Source organism: Pinus tabuliformis, chromosome 9, assembly GCF_031772625.1.
Source record: "Pinus tabuliformis cultivar Carrire ecotype Pingquan chromosome 9, CPIR1, whole genome shotgun sequence".
In the NCBI taxonomy this organism is placed as follows: Eukaryota; Viridiplantae; Streptophyta; class Pinopsida; order Pinales; family Pinaceae; genus Pinus; species Pinus tabuliformis.
Window position 1 is genome coordinate 1915513827 of NC_142307.1, and position 20650 is coordinate 1915534476.

General features: G+C 35.2%; 1 pseudogene; it reads left to right on the top strand.

The window, feature by feature from the left end:
* The first annotated feature begins 2522 nt into the window (after positions 1–2522).
* The window catches only part of LOC149156590 (putative UDP-N-acetylglucosamine--peptide N-acetylglucosaminyltransferase SPINDLY pseudogene), a 150854-nt pseudogene continuing 132726 nt past the window's right edge, over positions 2523–20650 (top strand).

A 20650-nucleotide genomic window follows, 5' to 3' on the forward strand; every position in this document is an offset into this window, starting at 1 on the left:
CCTAGAATTTCAAATCTTCTTTGCTTGTCAAATGAAAATTTGATGATGTTTTTAAATTTTTCCTGTCTTTTATTTTACGTTCTACTCAAATTGCCTTTTATTTTACGTTTTACTCAAATTTCTGAGTGTCAATTTTCCCTTATCTAGAAACTACTCTTACATCTCAGCTTCCATTAATCTCCCTCTGAGAGTGCCTTGTTTTCCTAAGTTAACATAGGTGTTTTTAAATAGCATGCAACCATACTTTTAAGACTTTATGAGATTTTCTAGCTTTTGAGATTAATAATTTTGATTATATACTTAAATGTTAACATGTAAAGAACACTAAAAAAACCACATGATTAAAATGATAAAAATCCTCAATCACCATTATTAGATGAGAAGTTGGAAAATAATAACACATTGTAAAAGTATAACATTTAAAAAGACCACATCCCTCCTAATCAATAATAAATATTGATACGATGAGGAAAGAAGTTGGAAAGTAAGTTGTAACAATATCTTCATTAAATAGAGCATTTAGTAGGCCTCACTCGATACATTACAGATCAATTACTCAATTCTCCTTTTGGTGGTAATGTGAATATGGTTTTTATACATTTTTTTCTTGTACATTGATGATTTCAATTAGAAATACTTTTGATGATTTCATACATTTGAGTGTTTATGATAAAATGATGAGGCATCATGCTCTACAAACATTAGGAGCAGGAGAACATGTTAGATGTAATTAGCTCTCAGTGTTCAACTACTTTAGTATCAATTTTAGATCTCTCTATTAAAAGAAAAGACAATATATAAATATATATGAAGAGTGCATTTAATCTTCAATCTAAGTATTTGTTATAAAAAAGAACCTCAATAGCTAGTTACGAGTGGCAGTGGCAGGACACAAATACTTTCTCAACCTATGTATTTATTGTAAAAATGTTTCAGGCAAAAATATAATCTCATGTATTTTATAATATATGGATTTATATGTGTAAGTATCATATTACATACAATAGATATTTAAATGTCATCTCAAAAGGAAGCCTTTGGACAAAGTGAGTAGACAATCAAGCTTTCAAAATATCCTTTGAGTTTTCATTTCTGGATAACATAACATGAAAATTAGTTTACTATGATTAGTAATAGAAGTAGAAATATGTCACCGGTAAAAATTTGTTTGAATCAACTGTAATAATGATTTCGATTAATTGCAGTAGTAATTTCTGAAATCAACTAAAATAATCATGTGTTTCAGACGTGGTAATTAAATGGAATTAGGGAAGGTGGAATAAGTAGTGTTTGAGCTTGCAATGACATAAATGTGAATGCTTGAAACTATAATGAATCTTTCACTTTCCACACTATAAACAAAATAAACAAAAGCCAAAAGCTAGAGATTTTTTTACACAAAACAGAACATTTAAAATATGGTTAAAAGTAATATGATACCTTGCAAAGTTGACTCAATGATGTACACATTCCAACTTAAAGAAAAGTGTTGTGGAGGACTCCTGTTGTAGTCTAGCTCCTTTGTCAAAATCTTCACAATTCCTTCTACTCAAGCAGCGATGAATACCAGGTTTTCTTATTACTGGTGGAGAACAAACATTGATACAATTACCATTATGGAACAAATAATCTATGTGATGTCGAGTAGACGTTTAATAATAAAATTAATTGATGTCATTGGCTCCACCAGATACTTGAAAAATGTGTTTATTCTACCTTAAGATGTTTGGGTGTTGTTCAATCGCTTGGTTGTCTCCTCTTCTCCAGTTAACGTCAAGAACTAACTTTGTATCTTGATCTTGCTGCAACTCAATTTAATATCCAACTTCACCCACTTCAACCCTTACTAGCCACCAGGCCTAGAATTTCAAAACCCTTTGCCCGTCAAATCTAGCATTATGTAGCCTAGCTTCTCTTCTAAAATACAGAACAAAACAAGAGCATTGTTAGATAATGTAGGTTGAGGAGACTAAAAGAACCCACATTGCAATACAAGAGCTTAGGCTTAAGCTTACCTCCATCTCATTACACATGGGAATCTGAACCAGAACCATCAGATAGTTTGCAGTCGCATTGTTCTCCAAATCTGCAGTAGAACTTGGGAATTTGAATTGGGGCACCGACTTTCTTCTTGAAGTGGATCCACAGGCACCCCATTCCCAACACCAATCTATCTACGAATTGGATAAGAAACAACACAATGCAAATGTTGGCCAATGTTTGAAGAGAAGGGGTAAGATAAGTGGCCTTGACAAATACCCATTCAGAATAAATGGAATACAAAATGCCCTGCAAGTCTAGCAACGGAGAAAAGTCGAAGTAATGGTGGCTAAAGTGCCAGCCTTTCATATAAGCCATAATCTCAAACCCTAGCATCAGGATGGAAAATAAAATAAACCCTCTAATGACTTTGTACAATTTACCTTTCCCTAGTTTGTCCTCATGTGTCACACGATTTTAATTCTTGCTCAAAGTGACTCTTCTTTTCACAGCCTTGAGAAGGCTCCATAGCCCACGGCGCGATGGGCTTTCAGCAGCCAAACCCAGGTAAGAAACTTGACATTTTTTTCCCAGCCCTACTTATCTAAGTGATGGAAAACATCGTGCGGCTTCCCAATTCCACCATGGATCAATTTGGATTATCCATTTTCACTACAATGGACGTTCCACCTATGGATCTCCTTTTCCGTGTTCCATCATTCTTCCCCATATGGATCTCCTCCTTGTTCCACCATTCGTGACACTCAAAATTAGGAGCTGAGCCAAACTAAACCCCAACCCTAGGGGAGTCACATGAAAAACAAAAAAATGAAAAAGAGTCGTCCCCAAGTCTAGATTTTGAGGATAAGTTTGAAAGACCTTTCACGTAATAGTAAGTATGTTCTCCTCCTCTAAGGCCTGGAATACCCTAGGGGAGTCACATGAAAAACAAAAAAATGAAAAAGAGTCGTCCCCAAGTCTAGATTTTGAGGATAAGTTTGAAAGACCTTTCACGTAATAGTAAGTATGTTCTCCTCCTCTAAGGCCTGGAATTTCAAATATTTTTTGTCCGTCAATTGAAACTCTGGAGACGGTTGTTTGTTTTCCATGCCCGTCATTTTACGTTTTCAGTAAATTTATGACTGGTTTTTTTGTGTGTTACATATTAAAAAAATTAGCACAAGTTCTTGCTGTCAGATGTTTGACATTCTACGTGTGAAGAAATCTTCCATCATGGCCACCAGAACACCTTTTACAGTGTGTCTCATGGCTACCAGAACACCAAATTTTTTATTTTTTACAGTTTGCGTTTCATTCTCATCGTTTCTGTCCTGAGCCCAGTGTTAAGTGGATGCAGTTGCATCCCTTAATATAAACTCGCCTGTTACACTTACTCAACAGCCAACAATGCTAATAAAACTATCCTTTCCATGGCGTAATCAGTTTTTTTGGTCTTATTATTGCAGTGGGGGCATATGCATACGGATCATTTGCAGCGAAACTCTATGGTGGAAATTTGGGAGCGGCTAGTTCCGATCTTTACAGGAATGGCGTTGGGTGTAGCATATTGGGTGCTTTGGCATATTTGCAGTTTGAACGGCTTGAGATGTACACAAAAACCACTGCAAGAACATTCTAGTTTATTAAAATGGTTTAAATCTTGAGTTGCTATAGTATATTAAAATTGTTTAAATCTTGAGTTGCTATGAACTTGTTATAGAGTTGGCCCTAATAATATTTTATAATCAATTATTTTTCAATTCAATAAAAATCCCATAATTACATTCAAATGATCACTCATATGGAATATTATGTCTTTTTTTAAATCTTCTATTTACAAAAATACAAAAATCTTAAAAAAAAAAAATCATATATCTTCTATTTACAAAAATACAAAAGTCTAAAAAAAAATCACATACTTCTCTAGATTGATTCATTTAATAAGATAGTCCATCAAAGTCGAGGACACTGATTTCCTTCGTCATATTATCTTGTTATACAGGGTGGCAGGCTGAGAGTCAGGTCGGCAGCTGGGCAGAGTTAAAGAAGGGTCGTGTGGAATAAGCGATAATGGAAGACTGTTGTTTTGTTTCCTAGCATTGTTATTTAATACTAGTCGAAGCAACTTCACCATACATGCATGGGCATGTAACGGGACAGCCCTCCTGCCGGGAAAGGACTCCAGCCTCCATTGGGAAACACTGACGTGACGTGATATTGCCGAGAGTCAAAGTACCTTGAATTTATTATCAGTAAATTCTCGTTTATATTCCCCACTTCCTGAGGGAAACTCCTATTTCCACCACTATAGTTTCATTAATGCGTGGCTACATGTGCCGGAGATAGCCAGAGATGACTAGATAATAAAAAGAAAACGGCGTGTTACCCCCACGCCGGAGATAGCCAGAGATGACTAGATAATAAAAAGAAAACGGCGTGTTACCCCCAACACCGTTTTCTTTTTATTATCTAGTCATCTCTGGCTATCTCCGGCGCATGTAGCCGCCCATTAATGAGGCTATAGTGGTGGAAATAGGAATTTCCCTTCCAGAGGGCGAGCCATAAAAGCTATGCTATACTATGACGGGACCTCAAGTCGGCCAGCAATCGCCACTCTTCAATAACAACAAATTTTTAATCCATCATAGGTTTAAAATTTTTAATATTTGAAAAAAACAAAATCTTTAACTTAGTTCTTGATTACTTTATCTAAAATAATTTCCAGTTATCCATGATAATTAGAATATATATATATATATATATATATATATATATATATATATATATATAATTTTATTTATATATATTATCTTATTGTATATATTAAATGGATGGTAAGTGTTGATAGGTATTAATCCATGATAAGCATAAAAACAATTACACCAAGAGACATCTCACATTGCTTGATTTAAAAAAAAACATAAAAATTAAGTACATTATAATTTAATTTTAAATTATTTTTATTATAAAAGTAATGTATGAATTAAACAAGATTTTTAATCATGTAGATTCACCTCCACTTGACCATGGACATTATTAACTTGTAATTATATTTAGTTGAGCCAATAACATGGCTTATGAATACCACATAACCAATGTGACACATATTTGATATGACATTTTGTTTAATTAATTAATTTGAGATAAATTAATCAAAAGAGCATAACTAACTTAAAGATAAATCTTAACCTAATAGGAATATTTTAGCATATTCCATGGAATTTAAATGTCCACCATCCACTTAATAATCACTAATAACTAAATTTAATGTCTGAAAAGCCTATTGTGAAATGGACATGTCTATTGACATAAATATATATTCTTGGTCAATTGGAGTTATTTTATAAAACTGAGGAAAATAATTGTTATCCTATCCACCAAGATTCTAATCCAAATTGCATGCTAAACTTAAATACCTTAAGGAATATTATTATAATAACTTCAAGTAGTTTTCTTAACAAATATTATTCAAATTCACATAATTATTATGTAATTTATGTTCAATAAAATAAATTATTTTCTATTATTAAATATTTTTAATAATTTAAGAAAAATATGTAAATAACACATTAAATTATATAACATTCTCTTTTTATCATTATAATATTTATTTTTAATTATTGGAGAAATTTAATCATTTAAAAGTTAATTGTAAAAAAAATATTGAATTAATTAACCGTGTGATAGTTTCCTATTTTATAACTACATTAATCAAAATTTGACTAAAATTATAAATTACAATAATACCTATTTTTAAAACCTCTTTTGTTTTTTTTGTTTTTTAATTGAATTATTTTATTCATTCCAAAGTTACATTTGTTGGCCTCATTTTTATCCAACATCAGTTGGCCTCATTTTTACTAGATTTATTGGCCAACCTACCCATACCTAGGTACATCATAAACTTGCTAAAATACAAAGTTTTACATACATCAACGAACAAAAAATGACAAAACACTAATAAAACTAGCAGAAAACCAACTAACATTAAACTTTATCATGATTTACCAGAATAGGGTGCTCCAAATCCAAGCCAGGTGGCTTGAATTTGTAGTGCACATGAACTTCTATATAAGGTTGGCGATAATCCAACTACTCTAACTACTCTTGGGTGCATCTCTGCTCCCTCCACAAGCTGACTATTCTTTTGTGCATCACCCAAATCTTCCTCTGAAAATGACTTGTAACATCTAATAATACTTGGTGCTCATCCTACTGAGCTTGGTCTAATTGTTCAATCAAATTACATAATTGGTGCAAAATCCTAGTAATCCCTTCCGAGGAGGGGGTTGTTCCCTCAAAGGGAGATGTCAATGGCATTAAAAAGTCAACTGTCTCATTGTAGCTTTGCTCTGAGTACTATAGATGAATATGCTCCTCCCTCACTTTCCTACCTTTGCCTCACCATCCATGCTACAAATGCATTTCTCGAACTTACCACACCCTGCCAAAACTTGCACTAAAAATTCTATGACACCATTGAGATGTAACCTCTATAGTTTCGATACCCTAATTTCCCCTATCCGAAGCTCCCTTGGAAAACCCTTCCAATTCCAAACAATAATACTTCTGAACCAGCACCTCACTGTTACTTAGTCCATCACTAGAGACCCAATGACACCAGTAACCATGCTACAATGTTAACTCCCACAACACCCAGAAATTTTGAAGATGAATGATCAAACCAGGGTGATTACCTTGATAACCAAATATCCACCACACACTCTAAATTCTACCTAGGTACTTGGACCAACGTGAATACCAATAATTCAAGGCACCAAGATACTAACCCAATAGATACACATGAAATGAAACACAACACACAAGTACTAATTAGCAAAAATTCCAATGTTAAGCTTTTATCTTCATAATGTATATGTATAACCCACAATGTTGTCCTATGTGATCCTGTAGACACTCACACAATGAACGCAATGGAGACAAAAAAATTTGCAAGGGAGAATCCAACTTTAACTTCAAACCCAACAATTGATTCAACTTTACTATTAATATGTTGATACCTAGAATGTTGAATGCAATCTAAACTTTAGAAACCTCATTTCCCATATGGGTTAAGACTACAAGCACTGCTCGCAGGCCTCCCCATGAGATCTCCACAGCATAAATGAGTCACCATGTCCACAAACACATCACCATTTGACTTGCAGTTCCTGTTGATTTGGGTTAGGTTCTCTAGCCATGAAAACTAGTGGAGAGGCTAAAGCACATGAGATCTCCAAGACCTGAAAATTGTTTGTGGAAATTCTGCCCGGTGAAGGAGATATTAAAATAATTAATATTTTTAATGGGTTCCTAAGTCTAAAGTTAGGAAAATAAAAATATTAATGGGTATTAATATAAAACAGGGTTAGAAGGTTATAAATGACATGGATCAAGCTAGATCTAATCTTAGCTATTGATTAGAGATGTAATCTCGACCATTGAAGACTCAACAGAAAAATTATAAGAGAAGGCTTGAGGGTCAATTGGGGATACACCAGAGTGATTAGTTAGTTTGATTTTCTAGAGTGTGGTTTGCTAAGAGAAATCGAACCAGTGATCAGAGTTGCAGTGAGGGGTAGTGAGTACGAGGCGGAGAGGAAGAGATAATGCCAAAAGACCAATGTAGAAGCAGAGAGGAAGACACAGAGCCAGAGGGAGCCTTGCAAAGGCCAACACTAAATATGAAGAGGCAAAAGGGCTTGCATCATCCATGCAGAGGCTACAGAAGTGATGCAGAGAGCCAGAGAGGGTATGCAGAGCCTCAGAGGGCTGATGCAAAGGCCAGGAGGGCTGACACAGTGCTTCAGATTATGCTGGAGAGGGTTTTGGGGGGCAAACTTTCAGAATACCTACTTCCGAAGAGAGGTATTACTACCAGATTATTTATCTCTCTCGGGTGAGCCAATTTGGCATTGAGTGTACTCAGGAAACACCGCTTAATAGTAAAACCCTCAGAGCCGCTGCAACAATTTTCCCAAGTTGGGGTTTTTCAGGGACGATTGTTCAAAAATAACGATGTCCCTTTTGTGTTTGTCTATTTCTTTTAGCTATTGATCTATAGATGGTTTAGACTGTATTGTATTTCTTTTAGTGTTTTTATGGTTAAATAACTTGTTAGTAATTAAACAAGTAGGTGAAATAAACCGGAGAATACAGATAAAATTTCTAACAGGTAAATCTTAGAAATTTGAACATAGTATCAGAGCATTGCAGATCACAAAAGAGTTGAAGATTCTAGCTGAATCAGAGAATTTGCATTAGAAACAACTGTCCTGAGTGACAAAAGTTGTTCCTAAGAAGAAAGCAACATAGAAGGGGTGACACAGAGGGCCTGCTTCATCAGTTCGAGCCAAAGAGAGGCCAGCATAGAGGCAGAGGAAGGTAGAAGAGGCTCACGAGGAGCCATGTCATCCTACTCAGCTAGGTAGGAGTGACGTAGTTGGCTAGGGGAGAAAATCAGCCTTGTCGGGATTGCACAGATCCAAGAGGCTCAGTTTCTTTAGTTGTTGGGGCATAGGAAGCAATGGGAAGATTGCAGAGAGTGAATTTGTTGGGGTGTTGTTGCTGTTAAGATAGAACAATACCTAACCAGACATAACCAAGTTAGAGGGAGTTGCAACCTAGGTAGATTTCTAGCCAAGAAATCTAGATCAGTGTTGCAAGAGCATAGGAGATCCAAGAGGTGCTATTTGACTATTAGCAAGAGGATTTCCAGGAGAAAAATCAAGACTCAGAGGGAGTCTAGCAGAGAACTTCTAGGAGGGCAGTAGAGACTCAAAGGGAATGAAAGAGAGAACTTCTAGGAGGGAAGTAGAGACTCAGAGGAGTCGAAAAGAAGAGTAGAGAGATGGACATGAATGGACTAAGGGATTATGATAGGCTGGACAAGGCGTCCAACTTTGTCATCTAGAAGGCTAGGATCTTGTCTGTTCTAGATAGACATCACATTAAGGCCTTTTCCTTGAGAACCGTGGCTTTCCTAGTCGACCCAGTTGATAACGAAAGGTATGAGGATGCGATGACCCAGGTGAAATGCATAATCCTTGATGGGGTGAAGGATCATTTAGTGCAGCATATTTCTAAGAAGAATACAGCAAATGAAACGTGGGACACCTTGATGACATTGTATCAGGGAAGTTTTACGCGGAGGAAGATTCTACTAGAGAATCAGTTCCAATCATACCAGATGCAGAAGGGGGAGCAGATAGATCACTTCCTCAGCAGGTTGCAAGAGATTCGGGACCAACTAACATCCATAGGGGCCACATCGGATCAGGAATTAATAGTGAGGACCACCCTAAACACAGTCTCCGAGGAGTGGGAGACATTCGTCCAAAGCATTTTGGGTAGAGTGAATCTTCTAGATTGGTAAGAACTATGGGTAGCTCTTCGCCAAAAAGAGATCAGACAACTAACCAAGGCGGGAAGTAGCATCAAAGGATCCCAGGTCAAGAAAGAAGAGGAGGAGGATGCAACTATGGCATCTACGATGCAGAAGGGGAAGAGGAAGAAAATGGACCTCTCCAAGATAAAGTGCTTCAACTGTGGGGACTTGGGCCATTATGCAACCCAGTGTCCTAGGAAGAAGAATAAGGGAGAGGCGGCTGACTCCAAGGCAGCGCTAGCGAAGGAAGAGAAGGAGGTAGAGGATGATGACGATTGTGCCATGAGTGCTCATATACCTCTAGATAAGAGGTGGGCTGACATCGAGCTATAGTCAGGAGGATTACAGGAGATGAAGGGTAGGATCCTTGAGGTACCCAAACTCTTGGATCATACCTGGCTACAGGAGCCTTGAAGTGAGAGTAGTAGGATGGTGGATGTCAGTAGAAATGGATGCGGATGAAGCGATAGAGAGTGCTAGAGTGTAGTAGTCCCAGGTAACGCAGAGAGGGTTGCAATAGTGTGAGAGGCATAGAGGAGGTTGTAGCAGTGCAGGATGGCATAGAGAGGTTTGGAGCAGTGCGAGAGGCAGAGAGTTGTTGCAGCAACGCAAAGGCAGCAGAGGGAGCACAAGATAGCCATAGAGATAGCTTCAACATCGGGAGGGTTTTTAGCCTCACAAGGATGTTAGTAGCTAGGTGGATCAATTACTTACTTCTCAGTAACTGAGTTGTAGTGTAGCAGTAGCAGTGGTAGTTCCATGGGCAGCACGATGCAGCATAATGGGAGAGAGATGTAGTGCAGATGCAGTGTTGGAAGGAAGGACCGGTAGCAGCATAGATTGGTAGGAAGGCCTAGCATTAGCACAGGTACAAGTGTCGTATAATTAGGGTGATGCTCAGTGGTGGAATATTACTATAGCACATTCGTCACTAAGAGGGAGTGTGGATTTGGGGTAGCATCGGATGTGATCTAGCCATGGAAATTGGTGGAGAGGCTAAAGAACATGAGATCTCCAAGACCCGAAAATGGTTTGGGGAAATTCTGCCCTGTGAACGAGATATTAAAATAATTAATAATTTTAATGGGTTCCTGAGTCTAAACATAGGAAATTAAAAATATTAATGGGTATTAATATAAAACTGGGTTAGAAGGTTCTAAATGACATGGATCAAGCCAAATCTAATCTTAGCCATTGATTAGAGATGTAATCTCGGCCGTTGAAGACTCAACAGAAAAAGTATAAGGAGGCTTGAGGGTTAGTTAGAGATACACCAGAGTGATCAGTCAGTTCGATTTTCCAGAGTGGGGTTTGCTAAGAGAAATTGAACTAGTGATCAGAGTTGCAATGAGGGGCAGTGAGTATGAGGTAGAGATGTAGAGATAGTGTCGGAAGACCATCGCAAAACTAGAGAGGCAGACGCAGAGCCAGAGGGAGCCACATAGAGCCCAGCATTGACTGCGCAGAGGCTAGAAGGGCTCGCATTGTCCATGCAGAGGCTACAAAAGTGACGTAGAGGGCCAGAGAGGCTGTATAGATCCTCATAGGGTCGACACAAAGGGTTTCAGGATGATGTAAAGGGTTTCAGACTAACGAAGAGGCCAAGAGGGCTAGCGCAGTGCTTCAGATTGTGTTGGGGAGGGTTTCGTGGGGCAGACTTTTAGAATATCTGCTTTCGAAGAAAGGTACTACTGCAAGATTATTTATCTCTATTGGTTGGACAAGTTTGGCACCTAGTGTACTCAAGAAAAGTTGCCTAATAATAAAACCCTAAGAGCTATTGCATCGGTTTTCCCAAGTTGGGTTTTTCTAGGGAGGATTGTCGAAAAAAAAACGGTGTCCCTTGTGTGTTAGTGTATTTCTTTTAGCTGTTGATATGTAGATGGTGGAGATTGTATTATGTTTATTTCAATGTTTATATGGTTAAATAACTTGTGAGTAATTAAAAAAGTAGGAAAAATAAACCAGAGAATACATATTAAATTTCTAACAGGTAATACTTAGAAATTTCAACTTACACCGACATACATCCTTCCATCTACTCTCCTAAAACCTCATACACAAATCCATACAAGTAACCATTACGATGATAACTACCCTGATTGAAATGGGCGTGGAGGACAAGCCCTTTTGCATGTTTCCCAAGTGTCAAACCATCAAACTTTAATTATTTGAAACTATTAAAATTATAAATAGTAAGCACAATTTTTTTTTAAATTTCTAAAATCATATATATATATATATATATATATTATATATATATATATATATATTATATATATATAATAACAACGTATTTAATAAGTTTTTGAAAATATAAAGTAAATGTAAATATAAAATCTTATGTTCACAATGACACCTATAATAATAATTGTAGCTAATGAAATAAAACATATCTAATACTAACATGAAATGACCCAATTACCAACAAAAAAAATATTAAAGAATAAAAAATGAAAAAACTCTTATTAATTAGTGTAAACAAATCCAATTTAACCTCCAAACAAACACTATAATGCCCTATCATTATATATTATGGAAGAGGGTTGGATACTTGGCAATGATATGGTAGCCTTTTATTTGAGTTTTTAGTTTCTTAAACTTTTTAGTAAAATCTATACAAATTGACAATTTTAATTCTATAAATTTATTAGGTATTATTTATAATCATTATAATATCAAAAATAAATAATTTTCAAATATCTTACTCTCCTTACCGATAATGGGCATCACCAAAACCTCTGAATTATAAGGATACTTTTCTTCACTAATTAGTTCATTTATTTCATCTAAAATTGCATAGAAAAATGGCTTAGAGGGAAAAAGTTGCCTAAGCCTCACATTCGTAAGGATTCCATAAAAGAGACAATATTGGAGGGAATTACTCATCAAAATCACTAAAGCCTATCAATTATAAGCATATCTTCCTCACCGAATTAGTTGATTTGTTTCCTTGAAAGTTGCATAAAAAATGGCATAGAACGAAGAAGTCTCATAAGCCCTTTAGAGGATAATATTCAAGTATGCATAAGAAGTATAGATGTTGATATGGCTTTGGAGGACAATCTTCAAGTATGCATAATGTTGTGTTCAGAGTTTAGCTTGAGATAAAAGTTATATAATTGGAAAACTCTCAATGAGCAAAAGATGTTGGTGATGTTAGAAATGAGTTTCGAGTTGATTATTAAAAGAGGAAATTTTGTTAACCCCATCTCCATAGTTTACCAAAGGAGGCGATATTTAGACATGCCATAGCACTACTCAAGGATGGGAGATGATGACCTTAAAGTTTATTCAAGATATAACATTTTACTAGTGTCGTGGATTGCTATGGCTAGAAAATTAAATTTGATGAAGGAAGAGACTCAAGAGTGCATAGTGAACCATCAAATTGATTGCTCACGAGGATATATGTGGATCTAAATGCATGGAAGCTTTCATGGATATGTTATATTGTAGAATTTGTTTCAAACATATAAAACATGACCACTCTCAATAGAGCTCCATTCTAGCAATAACCAAGTTTACTAATGAGAAAATTTGTTGAACATTAATTTATGTAGTTAAGGTGTTACTAAAATGAAAGTAAAAATGTGTATAAAGTGGAGGTGGAGTCAATGTGAGATATGTTTTAGAAGCACTTTCAACTCCAACACAAAGCGTAGTACCCACACTTTCATTTTCATATGTAGATTCAAAATGTGCATTTTAAAAGGTAAGATAAATATGTATTGATTATTAGTAGTTAAAGTATATTTTGTCCTCACTTGAATTTAATGAATATTTATGTTAAATTTAGTCATAAAGTATGTATTTTATGATAATGAGAAATTAGGTTGGAAAATGAAAGTATGCATTTTATAATGGATAAAGTATGTATTTTAAGATAATGAGAAATTAGGTTGGAGAATGAAAATATGCATTTTATAATGGATGTAAGTAAAGAAGAATTGGATGAGGGATATTGAGAAGTGGATGTAAATTCAAAATTGTAACTTGAATTTAAAGGCATAAAATAGGTTGGAGAGTGAAAATATGTATTTTAAAATAGATATAAGTAAAGTGTAACCACATGAGGTGCATTTTGCATTTAATCATAAAATACGTATTGTAAGAAAATAAGAAATTAGGTTGGAGAGCGAAAATATGCATTTAAAAATAGATATAGGTAAAGAGAATAAGAAATTATGTTGGAGATTGAAAATGTACATTCAAAAATAGATAATTTGAAGAGAATCATAAAATAAGGTTGGAGAGAGAAAATATGAATTTAGGTTGATATAAGTGAAAAGAAATATAGGTCGTAAAGAGAATAAAAAATTAGGTTGGAGAGTGAAAATATGCATTTAAAAATGATATAGGTAAAAAGAAACAAGGTCAAGTGGATTTTGAAGTCGATGTGAATTCAAATTTATAAGTCGAATTTAATCATAAAATATGTAATTTACATAAACTAGGAATTAGGTAAAAAAAAGAAGGAAGAATTAGGTTGGAAGTGAAATATACATTTTAAAATAGAACTATCAGCATGCATTTCGAAATGGATGTAGGTAAAGATCATTTTTTAAAGCGAATGTAAGTGAAAAAGCTCTATGGTGAAAGTGTGTGATTATCGTATAAATGTCATATACGTAGGACGAGTTGAAAATTTAGAATATGAAAATTGAGGTGGAAATGGGGTAAACGTCAAATATGTTATAAAAAGTTAATAAGGATAGGGATGAATTCAAAGTTAATAAGGATAGGGATGAATTCAAAATGACGGAATATAAAAGCTGACGTGGAATTGGATTAAAGGTCAAAGTTCAGATGAGGTATAAGTGTGCAATTTAAAGAATAAAATAAAGCAACTGTGCATGCCCATCAGTGTGGCAGTATCAGTTTAAAGGGTTAGCATTATTCATTCTTCAATCTTCACGTTTCTTACTTGACTTATTATCAGAGAAAACATCAGAATACTCTTTGGGATTGTCTAGAGTGAGTTGTTGGTGCACTTGGCGAATTCCTGCATAATGAAAGAAGAATTAATGTTCATATGTTTCATATCAGCGGTCGTTGCTGCAGCAGCAGTGGGACAATGGGAAGATTCACATAGTCCACATGGATAAATCTAAGATGCCCACTGTGTTTTCCTCTCATGAGCACTGGTATAATTCCATCCTTTCATCTCTCACAACAAAGAAGAAACAAGAAGCCCTACTGTATTTTTATGACACAATCATGCAGGGGTTCAACGCCAAGTTAACCCTATCAGAGCTGGACACCCTTAAGAAAACGCGAGGTCACATCTCAAGTTACCCGGACACGACGGGAAAGTGGCTTACCACATATTCTTTCAACATCCTTGGCATATGACCCCAATTACAGTTCGACAACAGCTCAGATGTGATCATCGGACTCCTAGACACTGGCATCTGGCCCGAGAGCCAAAGCTTCAGAGACCCCGGAATGGGCGAGGTACCGCCCCGTTGGAAAGGCCAATGCTAGGCAGGAACTGCCTTTAATAGCTTGCGCTGCAACAGAAAACTCATTGGAGCTCGTTACTTCAACAAAGGGTTCCTGGCAAGTGGTGGGCACATAGATCCGATCCACGATTACAATTCCACCCGAGATTTTGAGGGCCACGGTTCCCACACCTCGTCCACGGCCGCAGGAAAATTTGTGCCCGACGTTGATTATTTTGGCTACACAACGGGCACGGCCAAAGGCATGGCACCAGGCCTAGAATTTCAAATCTTCTTTGCTTGTCAAATGAAAATTTGATGATGTTTTTAAATTTTTCCTGTCTTTTATTTTACGTTCTACTCAAATTGCCTTTTATTTTACGTTTTACTCAAATTTCTGAGTGCCAATTTTCCCTTATCTAGAAACTACTCTTACATCTCAGCGTCCATTAATCTCCCTATGAGAGTGCCTTGTTTTCCTAAGTTAACATAGGTGTTTTTAAATAGCATGCAACCATACTTTTAAGACTTTATGAGATTTTCTAGCTTTTGAGATTAATAATTTTGATTATATACTTAAATGTTAACATGTAAAGAACACTAAAAAAACCACAGGATTAAAATGATAAAAATCCTAAATCACCATTATTAGATGAGAAGTTGGAAAATAATAACACATTGTAAAAGTATAACATTTAAAAAGACCACATCCCTCCTAATCAATAATAAATATTGATACGATGAGGAAAGAAGTTGGAAAGTAAGTTGTAACAATATCTTCATTAAATAGAGCATTTAGTAGGCCTCACTCGATACATTACAGATCAATTACTCAATTCTCCTTTCGGTGGTAATGTGAATATGGCTTTTATACTTTTTTTTCTTGTACATTGATGATTTCAATTAGAAATACTTTTGATGATTTCATACTTTTGAATGTTTATGATAAAATGATGAGGCATCATGCTCTACAAACATTAGGAGCAGGAGAACATGTTAGATGTAATTAGCTCTCAGTGTTCAACTACTTTAGTATCAATTTTAGATCTCTCTATTAAAAGAAAAGACAATATATAAATATATATGAAGAGTGCATTTAATCTTCAATCTAAGTATTTGTTATTAAAAAGAACCTCAATAGCTAGTTACGAGTGGCAGTGGCAGGACACAAATACTTTCTCAACCTATGTATTTATTGTAAAAATGTTTCAGGCAAAAATATAATCTCATGTATTTTATAATATATGGATTTATATGTGTAAGTATCATATTACATACAATAGATATTTAAATGTCATCTCAAAAGGAAGCCTTTGGACAAAGTGAGTAGACAATCAAGCTTTCAAAATATCCTTTGAGTTTTCATTTCTGGATAACATAACATGAAAATTAGTTTACTATGATTAGTAATAGAAGCATAAATATGTCACCGGTAAAAATTTGTTTGAATCAACTGTAATAATGATTTCGATTAATTGCAGTAGTAATTTCTGAAATCAACTAAAATAATCATGTGTTTCAGACGTGGTAATTAAATGGAATTAGGGAAGGTGGAATAAGTAGTGTTTGAGCTTGCAATGACATAAATGTGAATGCTTGAAACTATAATGAATCTTTCACTTTCCACACTATAAACAAAATAAACAAAAGCCAAAAGCTAGAGATTTTTTTACACAAAACAGAACATTTAAAATATGGTTAAAAGTAATATGATACCTTGCAAAGTTGACTCAATGATGTACACATTCCAACTTAAAGAAAAGTGTTGTGGAGGACTCCTGTTGTAGTCTAGCTCCTTTGTCAAAATCTTCACAATTCCTTCTACTCAAGCAGCGATGAATACCAGGTTTTCTTATTACTGGTGGAGAACAAACATTGATACAATTACCATTATGGAACAAATAATCTATGTGATGTCGAGTAGACGTTTAATAATAAAATTAATTGATGTCATTGGCTCCACCAGATACTTGAAAAATGTGTTTATTCTACCTTAAGATGTTTGGGTGTTGTTCAATCGCTTGGTTGTCTCCTCTTCTCCAGTTAACGTCAAGAACTAACTTTGTATCTTGATCTTGCTGCAACTCAATTTAATATCCAACTTCACCCACTTCAACCCTTACTAGCCACCAGGCCTAGAATTTCAAAACCCTTTGCCCGTCAAATCTAGCATTATGTAGCCTAGCTTCTCTTCTAAAATACAGAACAAAACAAGAGCATTGTTAGATAATGTAGGTTGAGGAGACTAAAAGAACCCACATTGCAATACAAGAGCTTAGGCTTAAGCTTACCTCCATCTCATTACACATGGGAATCTGAACCAGAACCATCAGATAGTTTGCAGTCGCATTGTTCTCCAAATCTGCAGTAGAACTTGGGAATTTGAATTGGGGCACCGACTTTCTTCTTGAAGTGGATCCACAGGCACCCCATTCCCAACACCAATCTATCTATGAATTGGATAAGAAACAACACAATGCAAATGTTGGCCAATGTTTGAAGAGAAGGGGTAAGATAAGTGGCCTTGACAAATACCCATTCAGAATAAATGGAATACAAAATGCCCTGCAAGTCCAGCAACGGAGAAAAGTCGAAGTAACGGTGGCTAAAGTGCCAGCCTTTCATATAAGCCATAATCTCAAACCCTAGCATCAGGATGGAAAATAAAATAAACCCTCTAATGACTTTGTACAATTTACCTTTCCCTAGTTTGTCCTCATGTGTCACACGATTTTAATTCTTGCTCAAAGTGACTCTTCTTTTCACAGCCTTGAGAAGGCTCCATAGCCCACGGCGCGATGGGCTTTCAGCAGCCAAACCCAGGTAAGAAACTTGACATTTTTTTCCCAGCCCTACTTATCTAAGTGATGGAAAACATCGTGCGGCTTCCCAATTCCACCATGGATCAATTTGGATTATCCATTTTCACTACAATGGACGTTCCACCTATGGATCTCCTTTTCCGTGTTCCATCATTCTTCCCCATATGGATCTCCTCCTTGTTCCACCATTCGTGACACTCAAAATTAGGAGCTGAGCCAAACTAAACCCCAACCCTAGGGGAGTCACATGAAAAACAAAAAAATGAAAAAGAGTCGTCCCCAAGTCTAGATTTTGAGGATAAGTTTGAAAGACCTTTCACGTAATAGTAAGTATGTTCTCCTCCTCTAAGGCCTGGAATACCCTAGGGGAGTCACATGAAAAACAAAAAAATGAAAAAGAGTCGTCCCCAAGTCTAGATTTTGAGGATAAGTTTGAAAGACCTTTCACGTAATAGTAAGTATGTTCTCCTCCTCTAAGGCCTGGAATTTCAAATATTTTTTGTCCGTCAATTGAAACTCTGGAGACGGTTGTTTGTTTTCCATGCCCGTCATTTTACGTTTTCAGTAAATTTATGACTGGTTTTTTTGTGTGTTACATATTAAAAAAATTAGCACAAGTTCTTGCTGTCAGATGTTTGACATTCTACGTGTGAAGAAATCTTCCATCATGGCCACCAGAACACCTTTTACAGTGTGTCTCATGGCTACCAGAACACCAAATTTTTTATTTTTTACAGTTTGCGTTTCATTCTCATCGTTTCTGTCCTGAGCCCAGTGTTAAGTGGATGCAGTTGCATCCCTTAATATAAACTCGCCTGTTACACTTACTCAACAGCCAACAATGCTAATAAAACTATCCTTTCCATGGCGTAATCAGTTTTTTTGGTCTTATTATTGCAGTGGGGGCATATGCATACGGATCATTTGCAGCGAAACTCTATGGTGGAAATTTGGGAGCGGCTAGTTCCGATCTTTACAGGAATGGCGTTGGGTGTAGCATATTGGGTGCTTTGGCATATTTGCAGTTTGAACGGCTTGAGATGTACACAAAAACCACTGCAAGAACATTCTAGTTTATTAAAATGGTTTAAATCTTGAGTTGCTATAGTATATTAAAATTGTTTAAATCTTGAGTTGCTATGAACTTGTTATAGAGTTGGCCCTAATAATATTTTATAATCAATTATTTTTCAATTCAATAAAAATCCCATAATTACATTCAAATGATCACTCATATGGAATATTATGTCTTTTTTTAAATCTTCTATTTACAAAAATACAAAAATCTTAAAAAAAAAAAATCATATATCTTCTATTTACAAAAATACAAAAGTCTAAAAAAAAATCACATACTTCTCTAGATTGATTCATTTAATAAGATAGTCCATCAAAGTCGAGGACACTGATTTCCTTCGTCATATTATCTTGTTATACAGGGTGGCAGGCTGAGAGTCAGGTCGGCAGCTGGGCAGAGTTAAAGAAGGGTCGTGTGGAATAAGCGATAATGGAAGACTGTTGTTTTGTTTCCTAGCATTGTTATTTAATACTAGTCGAAGCAACTTCACCATACATGCATGGGCATGTAACGGGACAGCCCTCCTGCCGGGAAAGGACTCCAGCCTCCATTGGGAAACACTGACGTGACGTGATATTGCCGAGAGTCAAAGTACCTTGAATTTATTATCAGTAAATTCTCGTTTATATTCCCCACTTCCTGAGGGAAACTCCTATTTCCACCACTATAGTTTCATTAATGCGTGGCTACATGTGCCGGAGATAGCCAGAGATGACTAGATAATAAAAAGAAAACGGCGTGTTACCCCCACGCCGGAGATAGCCAGAGATGACTAGATAATAAAAAGAAAACGGCGTGTTACCCCCAACACCGTTTTCTTTTTATTATCTAGTCATCTCTGGCTATCTCCGGCGCATGTAGCCGCCCATTAATGAGGCTATAGTGGTGGAAATAGGAATTTCCCTTCCAGAGGGCGAGCCATAAAAGCTATGCTATACTATGACGGGACCTCAAGTCGGCCAGCAATCGCCACTCTTCAATAACAACAAATTTTTAATCCATCATAGGTTTAAAATTTTTAATATTTGAAAAAAACAAAATCTTTAACTTAGTTCTTGATTACTTTATCTAAAATAATTTCCAGTTATCCATGATAATTAGAATATATATATATATATATATATATATATATATATATATATATATATAATTTTATTTATATATATTATCTTATTGTATATATTAAATGGATGGTAAGTGTTGATAGGTATTAATCCATGATAAGCATAAAAACAATTACACCAAGAGACATCTCACATTGCTTGATTTTTAAAAAAACATAAAAATTAAGTACATTATAATTTAATTTTAAATTATTTTTATTATAAAAGTAATGTATGAATTAAACAAGATTTTTAATCATGTAGATTCACCTCCACTTGACCATGGACATTATTAACTTGTAATTATATTTAGTTGAGCCAATAACATGGCTTATGAATACCACATAACCAATGTGACACATATTTGATATGACATTTTGTTTAATTAATTAATTTGAGATAAATTAATCAAAAGAGCATAACTAACTTAAAGATAAATCTTAACCTAATAGGAATATTTTAGCATATTCCATGGAATTTAAATGTCCACCATCCACTTAATAATCACTAATAACTAAATTTAATGTCTGAAAAGCCTATTGTGAAATGGACATGTCTATTGACATAAATATATATTCTTGGTCAATTGGAGTTATTTTATAAAACTGAGGAAAATAATTGTTATCCTATCCACCAAGATTCTAATCCAAATTGCATGCTAAACTTAAATACCTTAAGGAATATTATTATAATAACTTCAAGTAGTTTTCTTAACAAATATTATTCAAATTCACATAATTATTATGTAATTTATGTTCAATAAAATAAATTATTTTCTATTATTAAATATTTTTAATAATTTAAGAAAAATATGTAAATAACACATTAAATTATATAAC